Below are 8,741 nucleotides of genomic sequence, written 5' to 3' on the forward strand. Positions count from 1 at the left end.
ATCCCATCCAAACTAATTAACAGTGAATGCAGTAACAGTTACCTGCGATTCCTAATCAGCAATAAATACAACTGACAGCGATGAATTCGATAGAAAGGAATACAAAGGGTCAGAGCCACAACAACTATGTTAACAATAATCTGAGTGTGTGAGTATGTTTGTGTGTTTTCTGTACAAGTGATATATGACATGGATAATGCTGTTCTTTTTCTCTCTTCTTTTTGTGATAGTCAAATGGTTCCTTAACCTCAAAGTTTATTTGCTCAAAGTGAGACTACAATTTTGTGGTCTGGCTTTGGTAGTCACCGCACACTTCAGCGCAATTCAGCCTCCAGTAATGTGAAATGAAGTGAGCAACTGCAGCACATCTCTAATTTTGGCCAAATCCTTCCTCACATAGAACACAGTACTGATTTGAATTTAGGCTGATTAAAAACAGCTCCTTCCTAAATTGTGTAACAACTAACAGTTGCCCATATAATCTAATTTTTTGAAAAGATAACAGTGGCAAAAATACTGCTTTGGCCAATTCTTTGTTTCTGTTTTAGCAAGCTAGTTTTGAAAACAACCATCACATCATGACATGCAATAAGAAATATTATTGCAGAACTCTTCAGAAAAGGAAAAACTTCACCAAAACCTATTGAAGACAGCATAATTGTACTCCACACGCCCTCATACGTAAATCCATGCAATCCCATGGACAGGGCCTCTAGTGGCCTCTAGTGGTTTAAATGTGATTTTACTATGAAGTCACATTTCATCAGTGGATTCTTCGGACCCTGTACACAGCTGTGTCCCAAATCCATACTACATGCTAATTCTATACAGTATTTCCTATATAGGAATCATCATAGCATACTGTTTTAGCAGTTAGTATACAAAAATATCAACATATGCATCCATTTCATACGATCAAAGAAATTAATCAAACTTCAACTTTGGAGAGACACAGCTAATTACACTTCACAAAGATATCAAAAATGTTTTTCCTGAGATTTAATACTTTTTTTGTTTTCTAAGATCTCTCTGGAGCTGTTTCACCACCATCCGCAATTAATATGAATTTTTGTGCAGCCGTTAGCAACGCCTCCATTTCTTTTGTGCTGTGCATTGTGGGAGAATAGTGTCCCTCGACAGCACACTCAAAAATTGAGCTCATTTAGTAGGTATACTGTCTGCTTTGAGCACAGTTTTTTTGTCTCTTATTTCCAGTGTGAACACACAACATAATAAAAACTGCTTAAAATCAGTATTTAGTATAGATAGTTTTATAATTACGGTGATGCAAGATTACACATTTTTCGAACATGCCATTTGACGCTTCAGATATGGGGTCTATACACACTGACCGTTATGCTATTTATTGTGTAATGCAGCACACATGCTCATCCTATAGGGACTCACCATGTACCACCAACAGCAGCGCTGCAGTGGTGAAATATTTGTTAGGCCTAAACTATAACTTCTTACATATCACATTACACATAACAAAAAAAGGACCAAATCTCCCATGCTAAATTGGACTGATACTAAAATCTACCACAAAAGGTCCTGTTTTTTTCTAATTATCCAACAAAATAAAACTCATGAAAAAGTGTAGCCCTTAAATTATCTTATAATGAGCAACAAGATATGAAAATGATTTTGTCTTCAGTCTCATTTAAATCAAAAAACAACCACAGTCTTAAGGGAAAACACTATAGCTGCATGTTTTAATAGCTAATGGTAATGTACCTGAACATAATTGTGCATACAGAGAAATCTTTGACTCCTGGTTACAGTAAATTCTACTTTATGAGAGAATGTTCCTAATTTAGTTTTTCAAAAGAACATAAACAGAGCACCTTAAATCCCTAAACAAATGAAGATAATGTATTACAAAGGAAAATCTCCAAATGCTGTATTACAGCTTATACCAGTGGAAAAAATAATGCTCCCGGTAAACACCAAAGAGCCTATCAGGGATTTACCAAATCAGTTTTTGAAATATTAAGGAAATAAAAACAAAGCACCTTCATTAAAATTTTAGCAAATGTTCATATAATCTTGTGTTTTCCTCAGAATTAGTGCCATCTGTTCTATGTCCATTGTGCTTACCGTCCCTCTTGTTTGCTCTTTCAAAGCTTTGTGTGACCTTTTCCAAGCTACCAGGAATGTGGATCATCTCTGGCTTTGCCAGATTTTGCCTCAGTCCCCGAAAAGCGAAGAAAACACTGCTTTTCATAAATAAGCCAGGACAAATAGTTTTATATACAATAATTATCAAAAAACAAAATGTTGGTTTGATTTCAAACTCTCCTAATAAGAGACAAATTCTGTTTTCTGGGTGAGATGTGATCATAGATCAGGCCAATAGGAGCAAAGAGAGGATTGTAGAGGCTTTGGAAATAAGCCTTTGACAACTTCTGCAGTTGCAGTGGATATGTGCGGTACTAATCTCTGTTCAGCTTTGGTTCACCCCAGCAGTATAAAACACCCTACAGGGCTCAGGTCATATAATTTGCCTTCTCCCCAAAAAAATCCCTCCCTGGGCTCCAGAACATGAGTTTAATAGTTATTCTTATTAGCCAATACAACTGCTGGGAGCCCACAAAATAAAATAGCTGTTTTTCTGTTGATCTGTTTACGCTCGCCTGAGGAACTTTACCGCCGAAGGAGCCAAGACTCCAGAGCAAAAAAACCTTTCTCACTCTCCCTCACAGCCAAAGTGGACTTATTATGTTACTGATGGCAGAATTCCCAGTGTGGAATTAGGACTTTGAGCTCCGATAACGTTCCTGAATCCCAGCATGGCGCTGCTTTTACTGGTGGTGGTCACACACTGCTTTCTGTCTTGCCCTGAGCCAAACCAGCCGAGGAATTAGTCACTAATAGGGGGAAAACTTCAGGCTGCTACTGTTTCCCATACTGATGAAAAAAGAATATAATCGTACAATGATCTTTGTGATGTTGTGGGGGTGCAGAAATGTTTCAGCGGTAGGTGAATGGGGTATCTCTGCTCCATTTGAGAATGTGCTTCTGGATTTTTGCATTCACACGCCTGTGCCTTTCACTCCCCACACAGCCTCCATAACAGAAATGACACCAGCGTTAGCTTTCGGTTACCTCCTCATCTGTTTCAAGCCTCTCAGTACCTCTTGCTCCTCGTCATTGGCAGTATAGCCTCTGTGCCCCTGTGTTGCCATAGTAAAACAATAGAGTGCAAATCTTCCAATCTCCTTAATGTTCACTAATCTAATGAGTGCGGCGGGGATATTAAGCAGATTGCTGAGCATTAGGTTTTACCATTAGAGACACAGCCACAAGCTATTTCAGCACTTCTGGGCTGTTTTCCTCGAAAGCCCCCCAAAAATCTGATTTTACCATTATTTCTCCTGTCTGATCCTATCGGCCTGCTGTGTCTTGGGTAGATTATGATTTGGCATGATAAACAGAAGTAATCAAATCATGCTGCTACTGCTAAGTGTGGTTACTGCTGAGTGTGGGAGAAAGTGAGTGGGAGTATGTGTGACCATGTGTGTGTGCGTGTGTGTGTGTGTGTGTGTGTGTGTGTGTGTGTGTGTGTGTGAGTGTGTGTTTGACAGTGAGATAGAAAGAGAAAATAGCATGATAACAAGCCAAGTTAATAAAGGGAAACAATTAGGACATAAAAGATTGATATGGCTCACAGATTTTAATGCTTTTGTCTGTCTTAATGAAATCCCTTTGACTATATCTGCTTCAACACACACACACACACACACACACACACACACACACACACACACACACACACACACACACACACACACACACACACACACACCTATAGACATGTACACACTCATTATAGTGGTCTCATTGCTTCCCTCAGGCTCTCCTGACAGGTGTGGCTCCCACACACAGACACGCACAGACAAACATTCACAAACACATACACACTCTCTCATGCGCACACACACACAAACCATGCCCTACAGGGCATTTTCCCTATCCTGGGACTGCACAATGGGCACTTTGTACACCCTCCCACCTCCCCACCCCAGCCCTTACCATCAACCCCCCACCGGCTTCCAGCACATCCCTCTTTAAATGGGAGATTATGCAAATGAACTCACACCACCAAGGCACCCCACATATAAGTGATGTGCATTCAGTGAAATTTGTACTCTGTCTATGGGAGCATGTTTAGGAGTCAGCACATGAATGTTTCTACTCACTGAGAGACGGATGTGGCCTAAATACACAGTAGACATCCCAGGTGTTGGAACCACACGAGAATATCCGTCGTGAGCTGCAGCGCTTTATTGTTGCTTTTCATGTTTGGCCTAAAAATTCTTTCACCTCAAATATGTGTCGAAAATTTCTGCTTACACCAGCAAAAAATCATTCCAACACTTGCAGGCGGATCTCTAGACTCACGGCTGAAAAAATAAAAGATTATCTGATCTGTAGCAGCTGTGAATGGACTGATGGGAGAGCACTTACAATAGTGTGCTTGGATCAAATTCACAGAACAAGTACACTCAAAAATGTGCGCCATATCACGAGGACTATTAAGTCCAATTGTGGAAGAAGTATTTGAATCATCTACTTAAGTAAAAGTAGCAATACCACAGTATAAAAATACGTAAAATTCCTGCATTCTGGTGTTTATTTTAGTAAAAATACAAATGTATTAGCAAGAAGATGCACTTAATGTATCAAAAGTAAAGTACTCATTATCCCGAAAAAGAATCCCTTTCAGCGTTATACTAGGTGAGGTTGAGGTGGAGCCGATTCAGCTACCTCATATAGTAGTCTATATGAATCTATAATGCATCATATTTTATATAGTGATCATTGCATGTTTTGTATGTAAAATTTAATTCCAAAAAATGATAGGAACTAAAGTTCAAATAAATGTAGTAGAGTACAAAGTACACTATTTCACTCTGAAATGTAGTGAAGTAAACTGTACTTATGTACAGTACTTGAGTAAATGTACTTCCCACCACTGGTGGTGGAAGACGTATTCAGATCCTTTACTTAGGTAAAAGTAGCAATACAGTATAGTAAAAATACTCTGTTACAAGTAAAACTCCTGTATTCAAAATGTTACCTAGAAAAAGTACATGAGTATCAGCAGTAAACTTTACTCAAAGTATAAAAATAAAAGTATTAGGTATGCTCCTGTCTGTGTTATATAAGTTTTATATCACTTGATTATTATTACTGATGTATTAATGTGGGTGCAGCATCTATGTTTCAGCTGGTATAGAAAGAGCTAATTTGAATTTATATTCTATCAGTTAGACTAACCTATTAGAAATGCACTGTATTGGATAAACCCATAGGTTTTGCGTATAAAAACTTCATCTGCAAAGTAACTACAAGTGTTAAATAAATGTATTGCAGTTACAAGTACAAAGTACCATGAAATGCAAAAGCTCAAGTAAATACCTCAAAACTGCACAAGTACAATATTTTCTTCCACTGGTAATTAATGAATATCTGTCAATAACCACTTTAACTGAATATTGACTCTGCATGTGGGCAAAAGTGCAGAAATAAATAGAATTCAGAAAATCATGTAAATTTTAAGGAAAGAATATGAGCATCTTTGAGTCCTTTGTTGTAATTTATGACCTCCAGATAAGAGTCAGTTGATTAAAAACCACCCTCACTTCAAATAAGAGAACATTCCTCTCAGGTGAAGTACGGGGATAGATGCACTACAATTGGAAGTGCGGCTTCCAAACGTGGAGACTGCTGATGCTCACTTCCATAGGGTGCCGATTAACTGAGCGTGTAGACAGAGACGACGTACTAGAGATGAACATGCGAATGTACACGCAAACACACACCACTGGCTTGTTACATACAGCAGTTAGGTTTGGGGTCAGGCTGGGACACAGGTTACCACAGGGTTAAAGCCTCGTGCACATGAGAAAAACAGCAGAAACAGATTTAAGAGAGAGGTGGATGCCAAGAGTGCCATCTGTTTTAGTTGCCCCCCTTCCCAGTTTCCTCTCTCTCTCTCTATCTCTCTCTCTCTCTCCTCTCCTCTCCTCTCCTTTCCCATCCCTCCCCAGCTTTTTCTCCATCTTTATCTCTTTGCACATTCCCCCGTTCCCAACTCCCTCTAAAGCCACATACATATTTTGTCAACAGCTAAATTTTACCACTCATTATTTGTTTTCCACACTGCTCAAGCACTGATAATAAACTAAGATGGTATAGATACAAGGACGGGTGTGGGGGTGGGGAGGGAGGGGTAAGATAAGTCCAAATCTGGCAACCATCTCAAGTGTAATGACACCTCCATCTCTATGGAAAACCATCCCCTTTTGTCTTCACTTGCATGGGAGCTCTTTCTTTTTACTGTTTTGTTCCCAGAAAACCCATGGAACATTTGCCAACATTTTTAAGAGCTGCGAAAAGCAGGATTTTTTTTTTTCTGCTGGTTTTTTAAGTCTTCCACCTCGCAGGTGTTTCTTTTTAAGGCATGCTCGACAATGCCAAGCTCGTCTTGGCTCGTCTTGAATGCCGTAGGCCTCGGGGGGAGAGAGAGAAAAAAAAAAAACGAGGTTGGAGAAATCTTATTGATTAGCAGTTGTCGCTTCCCTTTTCTTTATCTCACTATGGCTCTCCTTTGCTGCCTCACTCACTCTATCTCCACTCACTTTTTAAGTGTTGATAGGGGGATGAGGAACCTTTGTAGGACAGGCCAAGAATAAAAAAGACAGTAAAATAAATCTTATCTATAACTTAAAACCCTCTGCTCTCTCTGGCAGGAAGTGACTGGACTTGAAGTGTCAAAGAACAAAGCTGCAGCATTAAGTGGGACTTTTTGAATGTAGTATGAAGAGCGTTTGTGCACTTCAGTGTGTGTTTGCGTGAGCATATGAAGTTCACGTGTCAGAGACTCTCAAAAAAGTCCAACTAGCTCGAGGCCTGAATGAGCGGCTTTTATCAAGCGGTGTCTAATTTCCCTCAGACCTTTAGGCTAAACAGTGGCCACATAGATGTCGTCAAGACTGATTTATGATGCAAGCCTGCATGTAATTCAGAAAATGAAAAAGAATAATCAATCTTTTCTCGTTTTGATGTGCTCATGTTTGTCATGATTAGTATTCTGTGGGTAATTGACACAATTGCAGCCAAAGCTCGGTTCATTAATGTTAAGACAGATTGCTGCTCGTTAGAGCCACCATGTGGTGCAAACACAAACAGCAGCCATCTTGCTGAAAGTGGAGTGATAACTGTTTATGCCATTAGTCTTAACAAAATGTCATGTAAAAGTAATAACTGTAATAAGTAATAATAAAACCATGTTATTGCACTTGAGTGACAGAGAAAATGATTCAGGTTTTTAAATTAGAGGAGGGGGGGGGGCAGAATAAACAGGTGGACTGCCAGTTAGGATCAGTGATACGCCGGCTGGATGGAAAGAAACACAGGACAAGAGGGAGGGAGGGGGAGAGCTCAGACAGAGGGATGAAAAGAGGGAGCCGGGAAAGAAGTACCATCTGTTTTTTAGGGACAAGGAAGATAAAAATGTGAGTAGCGCTCTGAGGCAGAATGTTAGTGTAGACTGAGGGAGTACAGGGGGAGGAAACTACAAGGGGCACGGAGAGGTAAGGGAGAGAGGGCAGATAAGAGGGAGGCGGACAGATGGAAGACAGGAAGATGAGACGGGGAGACAGAGTGAGAGAGAGAGTGAAGAGGAGAGGGGACCAGAGATTGGGTCTGGCAGCGGTGTGAGCGCACTGGGCACGCTCACATCAGGAGGGGACATGACTCGACATGCCGGCTCAGCCCAGCTGGGTCAACGCTCTGCACTGCCACGTTGTTTTGGCTTGGCGCGCACTTCCCCTACAAACACACACGCATACATGCTCAAGCGCACAAACCAACAAACAAATCCAGTTACCCCCAGCTCACTCCCTCATTCTCCCTCTCCCTGTTTCATATCTAGACACACACTCACTCACAGGCAAACACACACAAGCTCACACCCAAAATGCCATGCTTTTGGCTAGCGCCGGGCGGGCGGGCGAGGACCCTGGACTAATGGAAACGCCAAACTCGTTACTCTAACGCTGGGTGACAAGGGCACCTTGGGCTGCAGATGTTCCTGCTGATGACAGATGGAGCCTGGCACTGCCAGGGGACAGTGGGCAAGGCCTGCGCCAGCTCCATGCCACCTGCACCCCTCCTCTGTACCCCTCCACACAAACTCAAACATACACACACTCCCTCGCTTTCTCACTTGGCCTATCTCTCTTGAACACTGGCGCACTGCCCCCCCCCCTTTTGCCCCCACCTCCTATGTGCATGTCTGTCTCTCTTTCAGTCACTCTCCCTCTTTCTCTCTCACACACACATTGGCATGCTACTCTTTCTCCTCTACCCACTGTGAGGATGACTGTTCGTGGACAGATATCTATGACACTTGCAGAATGAGTTGGATAATTTGTGTCTGTGTTGGTGTTGATCCTATTAACAGACAGAACAGAAATCAGTAATTCATTACCATAATTCAAGATGAGGAAATTAACAAACTGTTCAGTCATGAATTGTCCACTGCAGCATCCTGATGAACGGCACAGCAAAATGAGTTCGCAACGTTTGCCGCACATTCTGTCAGTGTTATCCGATGACTGGGTGTAATTCATAGCCATTTCCACTTTTGAGCAGAAAGTGGATTCCAGATCAGCTAATGCATGATGGAGACTGTGTAATGATACCATTTATCTTCATGGAAGTGATGACAG

This window comes from Xiphias gladius, chromosome 15 (genome assembly GCF_016859285.1).
Source record: "Xiphias gladius isolate SHS-SW01 ecotype Sanya breed wild chromosome 15, ASM1685928v1, whole genome shotgun sequence".
Lineage (NCBI taxonomy): Eukaryota > Metazoa > Chordata > Actinopteri > Istiophoriformes > Xiphiidae > Xiphias > Xiphias gladius.